Consider the following 24,278-nt stretch of genomic DNA (forward strand, 5'->3'; position numbering starts at 1 on the left):
CTGTAGGCTCCTGGCAATCTAGTCCAATAGCTTTCCCATTTCTTTTCTTCTTGGTGCATAAACCCTAAGTTTATATCCAAAGTCATAAGCCAGAAGCAGACCATTTACCATAATGAATGGTATTTCCCAAATGGTAGAACATTTACTGCTGGGAGGATAATTTTAGTTGCCACATAGCCAAATATTTTCATTGTTACCTATTTTTTTTTAAATATAACATCACATTATACTTTTGATTTCACCAATTTTATTACTTAGAATTGCTCCCTTTTAAATTGATTTAAAGATGGGGTGCCTAGGTGGCTAAGTCGGTTAAGAGCCCGACTTCAGCTCAAATCATAATCTCATGATTCATGAGTTCCAGCCCCACGTCAAGCTCTTTGCTGACAGCTTGGAGCCTGGAGCCTGCTTTGGATTCTGTGTCTCCCTCTCTCTCCCCTGACCTCTCCTGCTCGTGCTTTGTCTCTCTCTCTGTCTCTCTGTCTCTCTCTCAAAAATAAATAAACATTTAAAAAAATTAAGTTGATTTAAAGAAAAATGTGGAGAAAAATATCACAGATGGTATGCAGGCATAGCAAAGTCATGAAAGAGTTATAGAAATGACTTATGTTTAAGAAACAGTATTCTAGAAAATCACTTCTCTATCAGGGCTGAGTTCTTAATTAAAAAAAATTAATGTTTATTTATTTTTGAGAAAGAGAGAGCATGAGCAGGGGAGAAGCAGAGAGAGAGGGAGACACAGAATCTGAAGGAGGCTTCAGGCTCCGAGCTGTCAACACAGAGCTCAACATGGGGCTTGAACTCACAAGTCTCAAAATCATGACCTGAACTGCAGTTGGACTCTTAACTGACTGAGCCACCCAGGTGCCCCTGAATTCTTAATTTTTTTTTTAATTAAAAGGGCATTTCTCAAAAAAATTTTCAAGGAAAATGAACACCTCAAGAAAGAATAAACTATTTTAATGTTTACTTTTCTCCTGAACTCATGGAAAACACTTCTCAAAAAGAGTAAAACCACTACAGCATAGTGATTTGCCTTGAACACGGAGAGTAGATTGGGAGCAAGCACTCTCAGGAAGATTCAGGAATTTTTCCAGAAGGCATCTCACAAGAAGCCAAGAGAGGCAGGGATTAAGAAGAGTGTTGGCCAGGGGCACCTGGGTGGCTCAGTCGGTTGAGCGTCAGACTTCGGCTCAGGTCATGATCTCACAGTTCGTGAGTTCGGCCAGCACTGGGCTCTGTGCTGACAGCTCAGAGCCTGCAGCCTGCTTCCGATTCTGTGTTTTCCTCTCTCTCTGCCCCTCCCCTACACGTGCTCTGTTTCTCTCTGCCTCTCAAAAATAAAGAAAACTAATAAAAAAAAATTTTTTAGAAGAGTGTTGGCCAAGTTGCAGACAAGGTACAGGTTATTCCTAGTAGCTCAGCAGGTGACATCAGGGCAGGATTGGGGTGATGCCACCCATGAAGGAGACCCTGGGTGGAGTTCCAGAGGCGGAAGCAAATGAAAGTGCCTGAATGGCCAGCCATCCTTCTCTCCCCATGCTCCATGCCACTCCACATCTTATGCTTTCCCTCCGGCCCTCTCCCTCCTCCTGTCTTTCATCAACTGAAATGACAATAGGGGCATAGAAATCTAGTTTTTCATTATTTACTTTCTATAAAGTTTTTCATTTTTTCTTCTGAATTTTAAACGTAGATGACTTTAAAGTTTTATATTTCCAGTTCTCCAAAAAGACTAGAATTAGTCTAAAAATAGTCCTAAGTTGGTTTTCACTTATAAATGGTTCTAGGATATATATTTTGTATGATTCAGTGCTCCTCCCACCCCCAACATTGAAAATAGAGCAATAATTACAGCTGAAGCAAATGGACCCTTTTCCTCCTCTTGGTGGGAAGAGTATACATGTAATATAAGAATAATTAATGGACTGGAAGAAGACAAAGACCTTCAGACGGATGCTTCTGAGAACCACTGTATTTTGGTGTTCTTTGTAGTAATTTGAAGAAGTCATGCCATTTCAAATGGTAATCAAGGGAAATCTAGAGTAATTCACTATGAAGAGAAAACAGACCATTCTTAAAATGTTTCTTTACACCGTTTTCCATATGAACTGTACCTCCTAGAGTAAATGTTAGAATGAATGGATGGGATAGAGATGGTCTTTTCCCATCAAATTCTTCAGAGCACTGCAGTAGTTGGAGGCTGGGGTGAGGAGCTGTAGGGTAAGGAGAAAGACACTATTTGACAAGCTCTTGGGACTACACTATCCCCTCTGACCACTGTAACTCCACTGTTACCTGTCTGATAGATGGGAATCAAAAAAATGTTCCTTTTTTTTTTAAATAAAAGGGTGCCCCTGTTTTTAAAACTTGGAAAATCATGGGAATAGAAAAATTCATGTTCCCGGATTGACCCTGGAAAAACAGAACCAATTATAAGGATGGTGAATGTTTCTTCAGACTGATCATTTCTTTTTAATTCCTCAAAGGCTCATTAAGTTAGATCCTGCTCCTCTGTGACCTTAGAAATCATTTCCCACTCTCCATACCCCCTACTCTTTGTGGGGTGGAAGGGACACATAGATTAGATTGATGGGGTTATTCTCCCTACTGTTTTATGTAAATTTGCCAAAGAAATAAGATACCTGTTCTGACAAGAGTCAGGCAAGTCTAAATATTTCTTACAGACAGAGCTGACAAAATTCAAAAGTAGTTTGGTTACAAGAGACTCATTAATTTCAAATGGGCATTTGATTCCCAAAGGGAAGACAAACTTCATCAGTTGGAGCATTGTGATGTCACAGAGGAACTTCATTAGTGCACCACTTAGAAGGGAGCCATGAGAGTAAGTAAAATGAAATGTAAATAAATGCCTAATTAGGTGTCCATGAAAAACTGAAGAGTATCTAAAGTTGTTAGAGATGACTGTACTTGGAAGGCAGCTTCTTAGACTAAGAATCAGTGCTTTCATAACCTTCATGGAGGAGGCTGGAAGATTCTGCGGAGGTCTCCAGAAGACTGGTTAACTTGGATGAAGCCATTGAAGACAATCAGGTATGACATCATTCCCATGGTTGAGGTCCTCTGGAGCAGAAGTTCTAGAACTTCTTAGGGCCATTCTAGTAGAATAGAATACTCAGAAATCACCCCCACTTCTGCTGAGGGTGGGGTGGGAACAGGCACAGGGAGAGGAAACTTTATCACAAGGAATGAGCAAAATGGAACTGATTTTGATAAAGGCATTGTAAGTATTCAGTTAACATTAGAACCATGAAGATACGATCTTGTCTCAACCAATATTATAAAAGTTAGTCCACAGACCAAGCAGACATCAAGTAGACTTTAAACCATAAATTGAAACCTTCTACTCAACAGGAACACTAGAGAGCTCTTTTCTCTAGCACTCAGGCATTAAAGCTGTTGCTACTTCTCCCGTCTTTCCACCCCATACTTGCCTACAAAATAACGTCCAAATTTCTTAGCATGCATCAAGGCCCTTTAAGATCCACCCCATTCTCCTTTCCCCAGCTTACCTCTCACCGTGTCTTAACCTGTTCCCTTATACATCATGCAGTCTGTACTCGGTCTAGTTATACCCTTTTATCCAAAGTCTCTGAATGGCAAAATCATATTCATCTTTCAGAATCCAGTTCAAATTACACTTCCTTCCCTAAAGAGTTCATGATTTCTCCTTTGTGTGTTACAGACACATTTCAAGCGTCTACTTTAGCACTTATCTGATCAAGGGTATCAGGAGGGCAGTTCTCCCTCGGCTTATGGTTAGATACATCTGCACAGATCTAGAAGACAATGGTTTGCACGCAGGAATTGTGCGCATAGGGCACTGAGAGGGCTAACTGAGTAGGTAACAAGCTCCAGGATGACAGGGAAAGGGAGAATTGGAGTACAGTGTGGTGTTGGTCTCCTGTATCTGTCCCTAGCCTACCCCCACAGACATATGCCTGGGTCATATAGACTGGGATTGAGAGTGTGAATTCTAAAGTTCTGTGTCTGGATTCAAATTTCACTTCTGTTACATACTAGTTGCCTTGAGTGAGTCAGTTAACCTCTCTAGCTTCAGGGAAGATGGTAATAATAGCGCTCCTGCCTCATGGTTCTGTCATGAGAATTATACAAGTTAATGAATACAAAGCTCCCCAACAGTGCTTGTCACACAATAAGCATCATATAATAAGTATCAGCTATTATACTTAGGAAGAGAGATGACAGTTAAGTAAAAAACTGAAAATCCTATAAGGCCTTAGGGCACATGCAGCACTAACTTGGAACCACTAAGTTGAAAGAAAACAAAAATAGGTGTTCTTCCCAACTCCACCATTGGCCAGAAGCAGCATGGCGCTTTGAAGTGGTGGCATCTATTGGGACTGGAAATAGAGGGCTCCAATGCTTGACAGGGGCAGCTGTGCTCAGAGGGGTCGATTCTCAGCAGAGACAGAAGCAGTGCCCATCAGGAGCAATGGCCATCACTGTGTGGCCTTTGTCATACCGAGAGGTGATGTTGCAAGACATCCAAGGTGTCCGGTGAGTGCAGAGCAATGTAAGTGATAGAGGAGCCTGGTTCAAGTGAAGCCACCCAGTGGACACAGCAACTGTCAACAAAGACAGGGATGGCAGCATAAGAAGGGTCAGTACTCCGTGGACCCCACGAGGTGAGACATCAGTCTTACCCACATGGAAATATTTTCTGGGTCACCCAAAAATACTTGGGAGGAGGGCTTTTGCCAGGGTGCAGAGGTCCTCTAGGGTGCAATGTGATCAATTCCTCAAATTATCATCGGTGTGGCTTTATTTGTACAGAAAGGGAATACTGAGACACCATTAAAAGCACAAGCTTTGGTTTCAGACAGACTTGTGCTTCAGCTGAAAGTATTTACTAAGCATCTATTCTATGTCCCAGGCTCTGCTCTGGTCGGTGGAAATACCACAGTGAACAAGGCAAATAGGATTCCTCCTCACATAGAGCTACCTTAGAGAGGGGACACAGACAAATAACAAGAAAACAAATTAATGGGACCTTGCCTGTTTAAGAGCCATGAAGGCAATAAAATAGATGATATGGTGTACAGATTGGGTGGAGAGAGCTGCTTACATATGGCAGCCAAGTAAAGTCTCTCCATCACAGTGAGGGCTAATAGCCAGGAAGAGGCAGCTCAGGGACGATCTGGGGACAGAATGTGGGACCCTAAGGTAGGGAGACTTGGCATATTAGAGGAACATAAAGAGGGATAGTAAGTCCGAGGGCGCCTGGGTGGCTCAGTCGGTTAAGCATCCGACTTTAGCTCAGGTCATGATCTCACTGCTCCTGAGTTCGAGCCCCACATGGGGCTCGGTTGCTGAGAGCTCAGAGCCTGGAACCTGTTTCAGATTCTAGGTCTCCCTCTCTCTCCATCTCTCCCTGACTCGTTCTCTCTCTCTCTCTCAAAAAGTAACAAACATTAAAAAATTAAAAAAAAAAAAAAAGGATAGTAAGTCCAAAACAAGGGTCAGCAAACTATGGTATGGGGGCCAAATCCAGCCCGCTACTTGTTTATGTAAATAAAGTTTTATTAGAACACAGCCCACACTCATTTGTTGTCTCTAGCTGCTTTCGTGCTATAATAGCAGAGTTGAGTGCTATAATAATAGAAATGAATAGTTGCCACAGAGGCTGAATGGCCTGCAAAACCTGTAAGATTTAATATCTGGCCCTTTACACAATGTGTGCCAATCTCTGGACTAAAGCCTAGTGAACAAGCTGGGTGAAAGCCGTAGGAACTGAAGTTTAAGGGGTGCCGGGAGGCAGCAAACTGCAGGGTACTACAGACCATGGCAGAGAAGTCAGCTTATATTCCACATGTGACGGAAAGCCCCTGAAAGGGTCCAAGCAAGGGAGACACGTGATCTGATTCATGTTCTCCACTGTGGGAACTGCATAGAGAGGGACTGCAGGGGCAAAGTAGCAGCAGGGAAGCCAGTTATGAGGATGCTATCCATGCAGATGGGGACTAGTAGTCAAGATGTATTCGCTCAGGTATATAACAAGCATGAGAATCCCAACTCGGCTGTATAACCACACACAAGTTACTCCAATGCTTTCAGCCTCAGTTTCTTGTCAGTAAAACACTCAGACCACTATTGTGTGGGTTAAATTACAAACGCACCTGAGGTATCTGTCAAAAAGTAAGTGTTCAGTGGATGTTAGCCATTATTGTTCTGTTGTTGAGTCATTGTTGTTGACTGGTGAGGCCCATGGAGCACTGGGTCCCAGCATGGGCCTCTCCGTTCTGGGTAGTGTGGCATGCTTCTCTCCCTGACTAGACCTGTAAGTACCCTGGAAACCAGGAAGCTTTTATTCATCTTTATATCCCCCAAACTGTGCCTGGCACGTGGTAGATGTTTAATAAATATTTATTGATTAAACTATCAAGGCGTTTTTGGTTTTTTTGAAAAAAGGGAAGGTATTATTCATTCTGCCATTTTCACCAGACATGTTTTGTTTTCAGGGTTGAGGTGGTATATTTTGACGGCACAGACCATTCTGAAGATACAGAGGTAGTTGTCTCTATGGAGAGCTAGTACCTAGCGCCCCCTCTGGTGCAAAGGGAAACTCAGATACTGCTCCCCATGAACCTCTAACACGACAAAATATGTCAGTGACGGTAATTATATATGAAATCTGGACTAAAAAGTCGCCATACCCAAGAAATTCACACATATCAGACACCATCTACATATCAAAAATCTCAGCCACAAAGTGGACCCAATAAGAGTCAAAAAATATTGTTCTTAGTGTCAGGTTTTTTTCAGACTTTTGCTTCAAAACAGTTGGACATTGTGATGCCTTGCCCAGCCACATCAAAGGGAGTCTCTACTTTATATCATTATCTCATTTCTTTTATTGATTCATTATCCTGCCTAGAAAACTAGAAGGATCGCTCCCCAAATTGAAATTTCATTTTTTGTCAATTTTCTTATTCTCTGACACACCATGACCAAGAAAGACTGGAAATCTACCCTTCACAAGGAGTTAATTTTCTCATCATAAAATGATCCATACTGTCTAAACAACTGTTTCAAATGAAATTAAGTATGATAGACACATTTGCAAATGGCATATGATATCCATAAAGTAGGTGCATACTTTGTGACATTTTTATTTTTCAAAAAAGAGGTTTTAATGCCAGAAGGGTTGTACAATACAGAATTATAAAACCCTGGAAGGGCCAACTCAAATGACATGTTACTAGGTGTATATCATCTGTGTTTTCACAGTGCTATATGTGTCCTTCCTATGCATTTATCACTATGTCAAAAACATTAATTAGAATTTTTTTTAAATCAAAGTAAGACTGAGAAAAATGTCTCAGTAGTAGTCACCAAATCTAGCAGTCCTAAGCAAACTTAGTAATTTAGCCAACAAACTCCAAAAGTACAGGAAACTTAAAAGAAGAAAAAGATTTAAAACAACACAATATTAAAGATGAGAATCCCCTACAATAGTGAAGGAAAAGGTGGAAATCCTTGAAACATCAGTGAGCAGCCATGAGGAGGTAGTTGTGTGTGTGTGTGTGTGTGTGTGTGTGTGTGTGTGTGTTTAACAGGAAGCCTGGCATCTCACAAATAACGTATGTTGCATATTATGTGGCAGTTGCTATAGTAACAACCTTTATTTTCTGAAACAGTACACAGATGTGTATAACATACTAACTTGCTGGTTATAAATTACGGCTTTTCCCGTAGTTCAATAACTTAAGAATTCTATGTTTTTGAAATCTCAGAAGTTCTGTTGTTATTCAATTTCTTTTATGAGATAATTTTCCTTGTACTTTCAAAATGAGAGCATTCCGAGACAGGCTGAGAGAAAGAAGGGGTGAGAAAATGGGGGATATCAGAGAGTAACAACAGACTGAAGACTGTTTCCTACGGAGTCTGGATGGAACCCACTGACTGAAATGAGAACATTATTTTAATGAATTAGGCATCATGTACAATAGTGATGAGAAAGAAGTTGCTAGCAAAATGATGTTACAAATAAAGTTATGAATTGATTTTTTATTACAAGGTGCCATATTTACAGTTTTAAAATAAACAGAGATTATTTCTTAGAAATGTCACAAACATTAATATAATTTTATAAGCTACAACAGTGTGGGGGAGTGAATTAGCCTGGTTACCTGACTTCAAATGAAGTTTTTTTGAATCTTCATTCAAGGCCTGAGTCTGGGAAAAAATGTATATTCCTATTTTCATAAGAGATTAGCATCCCTTTGTCAGGTTACAAAACAGAAGACAGATTTTTACTGAGTGGGATATTTTTCTTTTCATATTTTAACCTTAATCAACAAATATTTATCACGTGCTTTGTACATGCAGGGAGCTAACTATCTGTGCCCAGATGTGCATAGATACATGTAGAAACACAAATTATAGAAAAATTGAGTTCTGTAGATGGTTCTTTTCTGATTCTAAATATTTACATATGTTTTCCATGTGCTGGATCTGAACATTTTCTTTAATAGACAGTTCACACTGTAAAGTTTTAAACCTTGTCAAAAAGAGCAATCTCTGCAGGATTTGTCAGGCTAAAGTTTATTACCTGGGAAACACATTTGAAAATAAGGTTATATAGTTAACATTTATAGTTAAAAGCCAACTTTCTACAATTTTAGATAGGTAAGTAGGTAGGTAGGTAGGTAGGTAGGTAGATAGATAGATAGATAGACAGATATAGATATAAGGAAGGGTGCAAGGATCCTCATATAGAAAGTAAAAAAAGACCCCTGATTGAGAAAGTCCAGACCTTACAATGCTACTAAATTTACCTAACAAACACCAAACACTCAGAAATGCTATTTCAAGTGACAATACAGTCACATTCAAATGAAAAATTGTCTTATAGCTGCAATGGCACAGGATGAGAAACACTGAACACAGTGCAGATAAGAACAAATCATTTTGAAAAGCTTGCACTATTAAGTGGCTGTTAAAATTTTTGCTAATGCTTTACACACACACACACACACACACACACACACACACACTCCTTTCCGTATCATTCTGAGATATATTAAAAACAGGACCATGACTAATCCATTCAAGTCCTTACGTTATCAGAGAGAAAAGAGAGAGAGAGGGAGAGTTAAGTTATCACCTGATGGGGGCTTAGAGCCTAGAACTGGGAACCCAAAAGAAAAAGAGTACTTCACTGGTAGATGCATTTTAAAAGTATTACTTAAATTACATTTAAGTCATCAGACAATTATGAACTTTCTTCTCTTTTATATTTATATGGCATATTTATTGAATTGCACAGTATGCTTTTACAATAAAGTGCTTTTTACGTTGCCGCCTTTGTTCATCCAAAATAAAACTGACAGTTATCCTTTTATAAGCTATTCCGAGAACATTTTCTCTTCTTTGAAGCTGATTGATGCACTACTTTAAATGTTCCTGCAAATATCTTTTCAATTCAAGTTTTTGCATAATGTAATAAGAAGATAAAAGAATTCTATACTTCAACGAGAGACATTACAAAGCAAGTAGAGACATTATCAAGGGCATTAACATGCTCCTAATAGCAATAAAACCTTTTAACTGTCTGATGTAGAACACGCTCCCACCAAACCACCACATATTATGGTAATTGGCTCCAATTTCTGAATCTTACATTGTAAAGTTACAAAAAGTTAGGTGGAACTGAAAAACAAATCCAGAACACTCATCTTGTTAGCGTTCCCATTATGAAATGTTTGCTTGCTACCTTGAAGGAGAACTGGTCTGGTCTGTGGAGCTGTTCTTTCCTGTGCTATCATATTTTTGCATCCTGTCTCATCGTTATTCCTACTGACTCTGATATAAATACATATTTTTCCCCCAAATAACCCTTTTCTAACTCCAAAACACCACAGTAATATAAATAGCATTTTTCTCAGAATTTCAGTCTAACAAATGGGTTCTCTGTTCATGCCTGTGTCACATCTCATTCACTTTATGTGTTCTTTCATCACAGGAAGATACAATAGGGGAAAATATTCCGCGAGGACGCTTTGATTTTTCTTTACAACACACCACTAAATTACGTGAGTAGCCTTTCCATCGTGGTGGAGAGGAAATATAATTTCAAACTAAAGTTGAGCCCAGTTTCTGTTAAATTAAATAGCAAAGAAAAAAATAGTTCTTGGCTTTATTCTTCTTAGATGGGGAGCAGGGCAGTAGGGAATTGACACAAGTCGGTCCTTGGTGATTAACCTGCAGTTTATGGTTGTGTTTCCTGGTGACGTGCCCATCACGCAGGAAGCTTCTCGGAGGCTGTGGAGAGCAGCCTGTCTGCTTTGAGAAGTGCAGATCTATCAGGATCCAGAATCGGGCTCTGAAAAAGCTGTCATTTCATGTCTCTAAAACAGCCTCTGATTTAATGTACAAGATGTCAAGAAGTAAAGGACAATAAAATAAAAGCCAAAAAGGAGAACTATTTCAATTAAGAAGCATTTCTATACCAATTCTTGGAAATCACGTAAAATAAAAACTGTCAGAATCAATCTGTGTTTAAAAGGTTGATTTTTGTGGCACTTACATAGAAACTGCAAGACAGGAAAAAAATACAAATTATTAACAGAGCAATTGAACCTTAAAAAATTCCTTTCTCACTAGATAGATATTTGGTTATTAAATTTTCTTAAGGGACCTAGGGGAAGCGTTTGTATAGCAGATGCTGGGAGTTGGGAGAGAGAAGGAAAGCAATAAATCCTCATACGGAAAAAAGTAACAAATGGAAGCTGCAGTCCTGTAAGAAGAAGGAGTTTTGTGTATTTCCAAGAATTTAATATTTTGATTGCCAATAATTAGAACCCTCATATAAGACTTTAGGAGTTTACCTTTCATTGCCATGATTTTCCAATGGTGTTTGAATGTCCTTTTCAGAGAAAGATAAATATTTCTTCAAGGACTGCCCTATCACCCCAGTAATCAAATATCTTAAAGGTGAACTGAGAAAAAAATCTTTGTGAAATTTGAAGCAACCTTTTAGCTAAGAGTATAATAATAATAAATAAAGAGATAAGCATTGTCAAAAATAAATAAATAAAATCCTTCCTTTGGAAGGCATAAATTTTATTTTCATTTCTTTTTAAAAATATGCTATTTAAGAAACATACATTATAACTCCAACCTACTCCTGTCCTTAGAATTTTTATGATGCTATGCTTTTTATTCCATATTTTCTGTTAGGAGAGAGATTGGGCAGGGAAAGAAGAGGTGAATTTACTTGCTGTCCCCATTGATTTGTACATTTCAGGGATATGCCCCTTTCCATGGTCTATTTCTAGCTCCTTTATTTAAAAAAAAAAAAAGTTTCTCTGAAGGGAATACTTTACAGAAGAAAATTCACTCCCTTATCATCAAATCAAGAACTTTTCTTAAAGTAACTCTAAGCACAAGCAAGAAGAGGAGCAGCCTAAGAACTGCCTCCAATCACAAGAAGAAAAATAACAAAATCAGCTCACTCGTGATTTCCTTAATATACTTAAAAGAGATACAATCCCACTGATGCCTCTAAAAATAAAATGAGGAGAGGGCAACTTTATTGATTCCCTGCAAACCCACGAACGTGTAACTTATTGATAATACTAAACACTGTCTAAGCCTTTAGTGATCTCCAACCAAAAGTCTGCCTCTGAATGAAGGTTTAAATCATCGTATTAATATATTAAGGGGGGAAATTATCATGGGAGACACTTGGAAATTAATTAAAAACTCTGCACTCAGTTTGTTTGTGAGAGGAGATAAATATCACACATGGGAAATGATGCCTGACAACCGCCATAGTTTTCAGATCCAAAATTAGACCCTGACAGCTATGTCTTTGTATGACTCTCCTTGGGGTATAATATGCAGAGATATAGAATGGGAAGATTTCTGATAGAAGTATTTATTACTGACACTTCTGAAATACTCCACGTGTGGCATCAGCAAAGCATGCTCCACCTTAGACAGAAATGTCAGGTTTTCTTCCAAGATTTTCCTTCTATTCCTCTTCCCCCCTTCCCATCCCTCCCTCCCCATCCACCACCACCCCCCCTTCTTCTCCAAAATATGATTTTTTTTTTTAGAAGTTCAACAGCAGCCCCTGGTGGAACTCAGCAGTTGTTTCAGCCTGAGCACAGTTGTTCAAGAAACTCCATCCCTGCTGTCAATAGACAGAAAAGTATGTCCATGTGCCTATCACCACACCTGCGTGCTGTTCCTACAGGTCAGAGATCAGGATAAAACCCTGAATGTACAAAAGCTGTGCTTTGTGATGGTAATTGTAGCCAATTTCAGTAGCTGGAGTTTTGAAAAAAATATATATGTAACAATCAATAAACATCTGTCTCAAATGTCACATTCATTTTATGCATGAAGACCAATAATTAACTGCTCGTGAATAATGCTTACCACAGAGTGCGCCGAAACGAGGAGATCCCTCACACATGAGCCAGCGATCACCATTTTGTTTGGCTTATGTTGTGACAGAATCAGCTTTGTCACTTAGCAAAATGAGCTATACAAAATGACAATTCTATGCAAAGAAGGGATTTCTCTGGGTCACAGCTCCCAAAGTACCACAGAATGCCACTATCTGGCCCCCTCAAAATGGCAAGCTAGACTTAGAAGAAAGCCCACCAAAATGCTCTTCAGAAAGATCATGACTATTCATTTTCCTGCTTAGTTGGCAACACGGATTATCATTTGGGGACAAGGAGGAGATGGGAACATCTTTGGGGACGAAGATGGCTCTTTGCCTTAGGCAGGGTAAGTCTGTGCACTTCATAAAGGTGCCTGGTAGAGGCGCTCAAATCCAGCTTCCCTTCCTAGGGAGCCATCTGCCTAGAGGACAGACACCTGTGTCTTAACACAAAGTCATGGTTCTGTTGCTGAGCTCTGGGCCTTTGGAGCTGCAGAGAGGTTGCCTTTTCCTCATTCACACAAAGGTGTGAGCCATATAGGCTAGAGGTAGCCTTGGTCCTAGGCAAGGAAAGAAGAGAATTATATACTGACGAAGTTCACTTTCCTGATTCTCAGGTGTAACAGGGTTGGGGGACATGGTAGGCATTCACCTCCATGAGGCTGGTGTGAGGACAAAGGAACAATGGGTGATTTGCTCAAAATACCCAAAGGTTTACTTGAGTAAATTTACTCACCATCTTTCACTTGTGTGTTTTGACTTTTCACTTCTTACATGATGCAGTTTATTAAAAGGAAACGCAAAGAGAACTTCTAAAGCTTTCAATAGCTTTATGATAAATACTAGAATAGGGGCACCTGGGTGGCTCAGTCAGTTAAGTGGCCGACTTTGGCTCAGGTCATGATCTCGAGGTCCGTGAGTTCGAGCCCCGCGTCAGGCTCTGTGCTGACAGCTCAGAGCCTGGAGCCTGTTTCAGATTCTGTGTCTCCCTCTCTCTGACCCTCCCCCGTTCATGCTCTGTCTCTCTCTGTCTCAAAAATAAATAAACGTTAAAAAAAAATTTTAAAAATACTAGAATAATATTCCTATTAAAAAGTGGTTTTTAAATTTTGAAAGCATTATACTTTACATTAGCCCTTCCCTTGCTCCTGAGGCCGCTTACATCTCTTGATTAATCTCATGTGAAACCAAATCAGCGAGCTGATATGTTGAGACCAGAGATAATCCCATGACAGGCTGCCTCCTGAGGACCTCTTGGGCACTGTATTTGACACTAGGGAATAAGAGGTATAAAAAGAAATAATACCAGTCTCCAATGAATTACAATCTAGTGGAGGAACTATATCTATCTAGATAATTTTAATATAATGTGGTAGCAGCATGCAGAGTCTTAACAAAGTGAGACCTCTATCTTGCTTTCTATAGGGATGACACTTACACAAATTCTTAAAGAAAGATTATAAATGAGCTACAGAAAAGAGAGGTAGAGGGCAAGATAGGAGGAGAATCACTAGGACCCAAGGGTAAGGGTGTAAAACTACACAGTAGATCTAAAGAACTTCGGGCAGTTTGATACTGCTAGAACACCAAGTACAAGATGGTAAATAGGAATAGAATGTAGGGAAATGGGTAAGGCCAGTCATGAAGGGCCTGCCTGCCTTCCAAGGGAATTGGGATTGTCCTTTAGGCCATGGAAAGCAATGAAAAGACTTTTTAAGGAATTGCTCTTCTGAGAGCGGACTGAGACTGGAGGTTGGAAGACTGGTCAGGGCTTTTTGTGACTGTCCAAGAGAAAGAGGATAGAGACCTGAATCCTGGGGGTGGTAACAGGATTGGAGAAGAAATGGTAGGTTTCAGAAATCGTCACAGGTGAAAACCGAGAGCAGTTAGTGACTTAGTGGTTATGGGCACCAAGGGGGCTGTCTTGGATAACTCCCAGGGTCTGGGTGTAAGAGACAAAGTAGATTGTGATGTTGTCAAGTGACTTAGAGACTACAGGGGCCAGAATAGGTTTGAGGAGAGAAGATGACACTCTAAAGTAATACTTCTCAAAATATGTCCTCAAGTACCCTCTACTGACCTTCAGACAGCTGCTTGTAACACTGGTATTAACACTGCCCACAAATGCCATGGCCAGAGAAGACCTCACAGATGAAGTCCAATTGCTTTCAAACTGTGTACCGTGGGGGTGACGGGGGAGGTAGAGCCGGCCGGGATACAGTCTGCCTTCCCTGATTCAACCCAAGAGAGTCTACTCTTCCTATTGTACATATTAGAATTCTTCAGAAGATTTGGTTTGAAAAAGGAAAACCACAGTTTGGAAACCACTTCCTTTTACAGAGAGGAAACTGAGGCCCACAGAGGTTAGAATAACTTGTCTGCAGACACAAGTTGATAGCAGAGGCTGAGCTACACCTCGGGCACCTAGTTTACCCATGTCAATCCTGCTATGCTGTGGTTTCCTGCATGAAGTAATTGTTTACTTTTGCTATGTCTTAGAAAATGGGCAGAAACCTCCTCATCTCCACCATGCAGTGAGCAGTTTCCTTGGGTTTATTCTTTCAATAAACGTTTATTGAACATCTTCTGCATGCCAAGACCTCTTTTACCGAGACGACCTGAGCATTTCTGTTTGGACCCCTGGCTGTGGTTGTCGATTCTTTGGTAGAGTTCTAATGATGCCCCATTAATATTCCACCATGACTGGATACAGTAAGATCCAGGATTAGGGATACTGGGGACTATTTTAGTCCCAAGTAAACAGTATTATTATCAAAGGCATGAGTTTCCTAATTCACTGGGGGATATAGCTAACTTATATTTTTTTAATTCAATTTTTGAAAATACATTTTTTAAAAAATCCATGAAACTCCTAACATACAATAAAGTGCTATTCATAATTTTTTTAAGGAATTGCTTCTCAGATGTCACATTCATCTTTCCATACACAGTCCAGGGCTCACTGGAAATAATGCTCCAACATTCAGTAAGCTTAACTTTATGAAACTTAGAACTCATATCTGAAGTAATTACAGGATAAATTGCTTTCAAAAAGTGAGAATTCAGACCAATAAACTTGATAACCTTTCTTCCCCATCATAGAACTCAACAGCTGCTTGTCCCAATAAGGTAATTTCTAAAACAAGGAAAAGCACATCCCTATTCAACCTAGAGAAACAAATAGAGACACATGTTAGCTGAGGGATGATGGTAGCCTATTGATATCTCAAGACCATTCCATCTTGGGAATCTTGTCCCAAATTCCTAGAAGGGAGGAGCAGGCTGCTTCTCTGTCAGGTGTGTGAGTGAGGGTAGGAAACGGGACGCAGGTGGGGGAAGACATCCTGCTTGAGAACTGCCAGGGTTGAGATTCGCACAGGTCTTTCTAGAAAGATTATATAACATCTGAACTACAGAAAGGAATCCATTGCTCTGTCTCTCCTGTTGGGGAATCCATTCGTCATATTTTTAATTTTTTTAAATGCTTCATTTTATATTTGAAAGAGAGACACAGAGCATGAGCAGGGGAGGGGCAGAAAGACAAGACAGAATATGAAGCAGGCCCCAGGCTCCAAGCTGTCAGCACAGAGGCCAACGCGAGACTCAAACCCACAAACCACGAGATCATGACCTGAGTCCAAGTTAGATGCTTAACCAAGTGAGCCACCAAGGTGCCCCCATTCTTCATCTTTTTAAATTCCTTAAAAGAAGGGACCAGGGAATTGGTCTTTCTTCAACTGTCCCTATGTACATCACTACCACACCCCAATCAATCCTTCATTTTCTTTCTGTGCTCTATTTGCAGGTAATTTTTAAAACCAGAAACTCTGTGTATACCAACATATAGACAACCCAGTTAGTTCATAAAGGGCATTAAGAGTACACTTATCTTAATGAGCACTGAAAAATGTATACAATTGTTGAATCATTATATTGCACACCCGAAACTAATATAACACTATATGTTAATTATATTTGAATAAAAGATAAAAACAAAGAGCAGTTGAGGAATTGGGGTTTACAGGCAATCTGATAAAGGAATGATAGAGTAAAACTGTCACATTAGGTACAAAACTGGTTAATGTCCTCAGGGTAATTAATTAAATCTTTGAGATTATTTTTTTCCATCAGACAGAAATTTACAAGTTAATGGTGTGACCTCACAGTGCCTGGGCTCTACTCAAATAGTAAACGGCAAAGACGAGCATAAGTATATTCTCCTGGAGATTTTCGATATGGGGGTGAGCCTCTAAAATATAAATAAAAAATAGGGGCGCGTGGGTGGCTCAGTTGGTTGGGCGTCCAACTTCAGCTCAGGTCATGATCTCACGGTTCATGGGTTCAAGCTCCACTTCGGCTCTGTGCTGACAGCTCAGAGCCTGGAGCTTGCTTCGGATTCTGTATCTTACTCTCTCTCTGCCCCTCCCCCACCAATGCTCCGTCTTTCTGTCTCCCAAAAATGAATAAACATTAAAAAATATTTTTTTAATAAATAAAAAATAAAACCAAGTGAGTGGAGGTAAGTTGCAAGATAGAAAGGGAAAGAAAGAAAAAAATCCAAGATAATAGATCAAAAAAAATTCAAGTCTCACCTGTTCAACCCCATTTCCTTAAAGATGAAAAACCCAAAGTCAAGTGACTCATCTAAGATTATCTCACCCCACTGTTTTTACATAGCAGTACGGTTGAAGGTAGGAGGCAAATAAGCAAAAACAGTTTAAAAATTCAAACAAAGGCTTAATTGGCTCCACAGGTCCCTATTTATACCAGCCTCCTTTACACTGGAAAGTGTGCTGGTGAATGGGCACACTGACTCTTGAGGGAGCAAGCATTTTTTATCACTTGTTCCCATTGCCCTGGCACTGTCCCTCTCCTTTGCACAAGTAAATCCAGAGTTAATGTTCTTTGGAGATGATCATGTTTTTGGTATTTTGTTCTAATGTCCTAAAAAAATCTTTCTTTAGAGCAAGTTCTTTCATCCACTCACCAAAAGTTAATTGGACGCTTACTATGCACCAGCCTCAGACAGTAGTGAGAGAGAAGTGACTACTTCTGCTCTCTTGTTTATCTGCCCACAGCTTTGTCACTGTGTGTCACGATGTAGGAGCCACATGTCTTCGCCAAATCCAATAAATTTATTTATCCATGAGCTTTTTTATACTAATAGGTTTAAAATGGCTTGAAAATTCTTTGAAGCTCATCTTCTGTGTGGTAAATAACAATATTGGCATATTACCTCTATGTTCTTCCTTTGGGTATTCTAGTATCCTCCTTTCTGTGAAATCCTTCCTCTGAAATCCTGCCCTCTAGACTGGCCTTGTCTGAATGCAATGACATTGAGTTCCTAATTAATGAAATTCCACATACCACATGGAGGCTCACTGGGAGCATTTAACAAAATGAAGTGCCTCGGTGAGCTCTCCAAATTCCTCAGAGTCCAATGACTAAAGATGTCCCAGAATGAAGAACTGAATGTGGTTTAGAGACACAAGGTAAATGGGGCACAGAATTTTTTGTCAGGTCCTTACAAGCATCTGATGAAATGCTATTAAAAGATTCAAAACCTTTAACATAACTATGAAAATTACCATAGCCTTACATACCTAGGACTAAAAGAAATTAAGCGGGGCCTAAAATGCAGTTGGCCACCTTATTAAATTTAAAAAAAGGAAAATGTGACCCATCTCTGGAAGGCACTACTCCTAAAGGTTAAGAACATGGTTCATCTAAGTATTCAACAAATTTAGCTATTAATACTATTTCTTCTCTGAGCATTTCAACTTACTGCTTATTACTACGATTAAAAGTATTATACAAAGCCTCCAACAAGTCTGTGAAAATTTGCTTTAATTACAATGTTAGATATAATTTTCTTTTTGGAAATAATAATGTATTATATGTAAAAAAAGATTTTTTTAATCCTATTTCTGCCTTGCTTGCTTTCCAGCCCTTTTATTATATTTGGTTATGATGGGGTCAAAAGCCAGAGCAAACATCCTATTAGTTAGCGACATTCTACTGACACCAGGCAAGTCCAACTGGCATGAGAGGTCAACTACAAGTAAAACACTCTAAAGATTTACTTGCAACACATCTTGAAACAATCCATCTCTTTCAAAATGATCCAGCTGCTCTAGAATACCTAAGTGATAAGTATTTTTCCAAGCAATATAAATCAGTAGATTTAATCACACATTTATTGAATATAAATTTTGCACAAAATATTGTGCATGGTATTCCAAGAAAAGTTAGGATACACCATACATATCCCTGTCCTCAAGGAGCCTACTGTTATGAAGTCCATTTCCTCAGAAGATTTTGATTCCATACTACTCCCCAGACTAATCTGAATAAAGATGAGGAAAATCAATTTTTTTTCTAAACTATAAGAAGCATTTGATTCAATCACTACGTCTCATACCATAGCTTAAAGACTATATTTTCCTTTGTGCATTTGATATTTGAGAATAATGAATTCAAAAATTATTGGGGAAAATAGGTCTGTAATTGATCTCCTAAGGAAACTACATGAAATCCCTTCAAAATTTCCACCAGGAGTAGAAGAGAAGTGGATTCAGTTACACCATTCTGAAACCTTCCCAAGCTTTCTCCACTGGAATTCTAATTAGTAGACCCCTGTAAGCAATTTTAAATATGCTTCATTTAAATACAGGAAGTATTTCCTTGGGCTTTATAATACTTTGGCAGAGCTGATCCTATTTCCTGAGATTAAATAGGAGAAAATTCTTTCCTCTGGAGACTAAACTACATACAGTAAGATCATTCATTACAATTTTCATATAAATTCAAAATATACCACGGGAAGAGTAAATGTCTTCTTCCTAAAAGAGAACACCCTACAAATGCTAAGTGGAGCCATGATTGGTTTTACTCTTGAGTTTTGGCCTTTGTGGGATTAAAGTTCTCCAGGAAGAATTACTGAGGTGATAACTCATTTTGACAATGAAACCAAGTGCAAGATAACTAAAACAAAAAACTTAATCCTTTTTCCTAAATAAAAAAAAATCTGTCAATATTATTTGCTTCTTCAGAGTTTTGCTTCCATTCATAAAAATAAAGCTGTACCTTTTGTAATCTAATTCTTACTCTGTACCACTTAACACGTAGCAGTAGGGAAATTTCAGAAGCTTAGTACCAAAACCTGTTACTCAAATGGCTGATTGGTAAGGGGAGTGGAAAAGGATATGCTTCTAATACTTTTTTTATTGTCCAAGAAAACAAAGGGGAGCACTTTTCAATCTCTTGCTATCCTCTTGCAAATTTACATCACCACACTAAATTTGATAGCTAAATAGTGTTCTGACAGTGTTGTTGAGACTTGTATGTCAGATTTAGAAATGTTATTGTGGAGACTTACTTTGATGGTGAGATTTTAGAAGCTTATTTTCCTCCTAAACAAATGTATTATAGAGTGATGGATAACAGAGATTCAAAGGATTACAATGAGAGATCAAGGAGTTCACCTGTAATATCTATTGCATTGACAGCCGACTTTATTGAAGTTTCACAATATTAACTGCCTCTCTGTGGACTGGCTTATCCGGCTAGGTGATTATCAATTTATCACCAGTCAAAACACAGATTGCTTCATGTACAGTGTCTGTGGCATAATCATGTACCTTGAATCCGATCAAACTGGAATGATCCAACTTGGATGATTCTTGTAAAAGTGAAGAAGAAACATTAGTGGGGAACTTCTCTAATGAAATGATATCTAATTCAAGGTTTGATAGAACATCTTTCCTGGAGCCTACATCAAGAATGCAGCACTCCAAAAGGAAGTAAAACAAAGCCCAAGTGATAGAATGGAGAGAATGTTAGAAACGATTTACTCCTTTTTGCTAAGCCTTGTTTCTCTAACCACCCCTCAGTCCCACTTCATGGATACTGAGAAGGACTTGACAAGTCTTTAAAATCACCTCCACGGTGGAAGACTCGCACCTTGAAACTCCACTTAGTATTATGAGAACTAACTGAATTACATGTAGGAAATTACCTGGAATAACAAAGGATCAGCACTGAGATGCTTACATTACATCTTTGACTTGTCAATATAGCAAAAGCTTTTAAGAGGTTTACATTTCCACCCTATTTCCTGATCCTATCCTCTAACAAGGACTAATCTTTCTCCACATATTGAGCTCCATCAGTAGCCACTCCAATTAATATAATTGTTAAATGCAGGAATGGAGAGAGATTTTGGCCTTAGATGTCTGTCTGATCAGGGCAAGAATTAATAGGTACACTAGCAAACACTTATTGACCACTTACTATGTATCAGGTACTAATCTAAGTACTTTTCACATATGAACTCATTTAATTTTCTTAACCACCCTGTGAGGAAAGTACTACTATCTTCCCTGTACTATCAATGAAAAAAGTGATGAATAGAAGTATTAAATAACGTGCCCAAGACGACTGAGCCTACAAGTTGAACCCAGGCAGATGACTCTAGAGCCTTTCAAATTCTGAAACCCAGATTCTATTCAGTCATACCCTGATTGGATTGAGTTGCTCTGCTCCTATTCCAGCTGCCTACCATTGTATAAAGTTAACCACCTCTAGAGGAAAATAGCTTCATCCAGAGCCTTTACAATTTTTTAAGTGTCTGGCATTCAATAAAAAATTAGCCGATATACCAAAAAGTCAGAAAAAAAGAAAAAGAAAGAAAATAGAAACAGGGCCACAGATAATTCAGATGTTAAAGTTATCAAATACAGATAAATACATTCAAAAGTAGATGACAACATATCTTCACTAGAGAAATGGAATCTATTAAAAAAATAAGTGGAAATTCTAGAAGTGAAAGGTACAATAATTAAAATTAAGAAGTCAACAGAAGGGTTTACGAGCAGATTAAACACAGGTAAAATGAATATTAGTACTGTAAGATAGCTCAATAGAAAATATTCAGACCAAATAAGAAAGAAAAAAATGGAAATATAGAAAAAAGTGCAAGAGATACTTGGGAGATGACAAAAGTGCAATAGAAGTGCAACTGGAGCTCCAGAAGTACATTAGAGAGGAAATGGGGCCAAATCAGTGTTTGAAGACATAATGTCTGAGAATTTTCTAAAATACATGAAAGATATCAGACTCCAAGTATGATAAATAGAGTATTAGTCACATCACAGTAAAACTGCCAAAAGGCAAAGACAAAGAGTAAACCATAAGAACAGCCAGATGAAAAAGCACATTACCTTCAAAGGAGCTACAACAATGACAACTAAGTTCTGAACAGAAACCATGGAAGCCGGAAGAAAACAGAATAACATCTTGAAGTGCTGAGAGAAATTTTGACAACTTAGTAGTCTATATACAGTAAAGACATCCTTCAAACACAAAGCCATCAAAAAAATAAATAAAAATAAGAGCACTTGTCAGCAGACCCACATTAAAAGAAATACTGAAGGGGTTTTTAGACAGGAGGAAAATGACCCCAAATGGAAAGACAGAAGTGCAGGAAGAAATGAAGAGCAACAGAAAGGTAAATATGAGTATAAATATAAGTGACTATTAGCTACAAAGCAATATTAATATACCCTGGAGTTTAAAATACATACATGATTAAAATGCATGACAGCAGTAATTCTAATAGCCAAAGGGGATAAATGGAATCAATGTGTTATTAAATCTTAGCATTGTCTGGGAAGTGGTAATTCATATTAGACTCTATTAAGTAAAGGATGCATGTTGTTATACCCAGTAAATATACTGGGTATATGTACATTAATTACATTAAATGTAAATGGACTAAATACTTCAACTGAATGATAAAGTTTGTTAAAATAAATGAAAAAATCAAAATTCAACTCTACATTGCTAAATAAGTACTCCGAAATTACAGAGAAAGAATGGAGAGATATGTAAATACTATCATTAAACATAAAAAGGGGCATTTCATAAGAATATTTAAAAGCTAATCTGCCAGATATGAAGATGAAAAAATGATAAAACTAAACAATAATTTAGGGATACTAATACTTATGATAAGACTTTTTAATTTTTTAATTTACATCCAAATTAGTTAGCATATACTGCAACAATGATTTCAGGAGTAGATTCCTTAATGCCCCTTATCCATTTAGCCCATCCCCCTCCCAGAACTCCTCCAGTAACCCTCTGTTTGTTCTCCATATTTAAGAGTCTCTTATGTTTTGTCCCCCTCCCTGTTTTTATATTATTTTTGTTTCCCTTCCCTTATGTTCATCTGTTCTGTCTCTTAAAGTCCTCATATGAGTGAAGTCATATGATATTTGTCCTTCTCTGACTAATTTCGCTTAGCATAATAGCCGCTAGTTCCATCCACATAGTTGCAAATGCCAAGATTTCATTCTTTTTGATTGCTGACTAATACCCCATTGTATATATATACCACACCTTCCTTATCCATTCATCCATCAATGGACATTTGGGCTCTTTCCATACTTTGGCTATTGTTGATAGTGCTACTATAAACATAGGGGTGCATGTGCCCCTTCAAAACAGCATACCCACATCCCTTGGATAAATAGTAGTGCAATTGCTGGATCATAGGGTAGTTCTATTTTTAAATTTTTGAGGAAACTCCATAGTGTTTTCCAGAGTGGCTGCACCAGTTTGCATTCCCACCAGCAGTGCAAAAGAGAGCTTCTCTCTCTGCATCCTTGCCAACATCTGTTGTTGCCTGAGTTGTTAATGTTAGCCATTCTGCCAGGTGCGAGGTGGTATCTCATTGTGGTTTTGATTTGTATTTCCCTGATGATGAGTTATGTTGAGCATTTTTTCATGTGTCAGTTGGCCATTGATAAGACTCTTTAAAAGCACAGGCAATTAAAAAATTCAGGACAGTGGCGTAAGAGAGAACTAGGCAAGAACATAAATGAGGAGAACAAGGGTATCTTTAAGTTGTGTTGTGGATTCACAGACTCTTATTTTTCTATTATTCTTTAAACTATATATTTGAGACATTATTTCTCTTTTGTGTGTATGATTTATCTGACAATAAGAAAACTCTTTAAATAGTAAAAAAAACTTAACCTACTAGAAAGATGTGATCATTTTAAATTCATGGTCTTTCAAATTAACAGAACTAAATATAGAAAGAGATAAGTCCACAATTATAGTAGGAGACTTCAACAAACTTTCAAAAATTACTCACTGAACAATCAGACTAAATGATGTATTAATTGACTTAATTGATATATGTAAAATTATCTAATAAGGGAACATGAGACATTTACCAAAACTGACCATATTCTGGGACATAGAATGGGTCCCCAAGTCCCCCCATATTTCAAAATATTGAAACCATTAATGTATTCTCAGACTCAGTGGAATTAAGCAAGAAATCAGTAACCAAATGGAAACTAGAATATCGCTCAAATATTTGGAAATCAGTCAAAGAAGAAGTCAAAATAGAAGTCAGAAAATACTTTGAACTAAGAGATTATGAAAACATGACATCAAAACTTGGGAACACAGGATAAACTTCACTTAGTGGGAAAAATCAGTGACAATGGTTACTTTGAGGAGGGAAGATGACTGAGAAATAGTAGAGTAGAGCCTGGTAATATTCTATGTCTTGCTGGAGGAGGTAATTACATAAATGTTGTCCCTTTGAGAAAAATTCACCATGCTCTACACTTATGATCTGGGCATTTTTCTGTATGCATGATTATACTGCAAAATAAGATTTACTTTAAAAATATCAGAAATTATTCCTGACTCTTCTTTTTCTCACACCTCACATTCAGATCATCAACATTTCCTGTCAGTTTCAATTCAAAATTTATCCAGAATCTGGTCATTTCTCACTACCTCCAGCTGCTAATCT

At 38.3% G+C, this 24,278-nt stretch overlaps 1 protein-coding gene and 1 long non-coding RNA gene across 6 annotated transcripts in view; one reads left to right on the forward strand and one right to left on the reverse strand.

The window, feature by feature from the left end:
• Positions 1-24,278, reverse strand: part of RWDD3 (RWD domain containing 3) — a 92,249-nt gene that overhangs the window by 1,176 nt on the left and 66,795 nt on the right. The gene's annotated exons all lie outside the window — the stretch shown is intronic.
• Positions 2,677-24,278, forward strand: part of LOC125912379 (uncharacterized) — a 39,533-nt gene continuing 17,931 nt past the window's right edge. Inside the window, exons 1-3 of one of the 5 annotated variants that reach the window (XR_007454695.1) lie at positions 2,677-3,054; positions 10,010-10,079; positions 10,294-10,609. This is a non-coding gene — a long non-coding RNA (uncharacterized LOC125912379). The other 4 variants (XR_007454696.1, XR_007454697.1, XR_007454693.1 and 1 more) reach the window with 4 other exon arrangements.

Source organism: Panthera uncia (assembly GCF_023721935.1).
Source record: "Panthera uncia isolate 11264 chromosome C1 unlocalized genomic scaffold, Puncia_PCG_1.0 HiC_scaffold_4, whole genome shotgun sequence".
NCBI classification, from domain to species: Eukaryota; Metazoa; Chordata; class Mammalia; order Carnivora; family Felidae; genus Panthera; species Panthera uncia.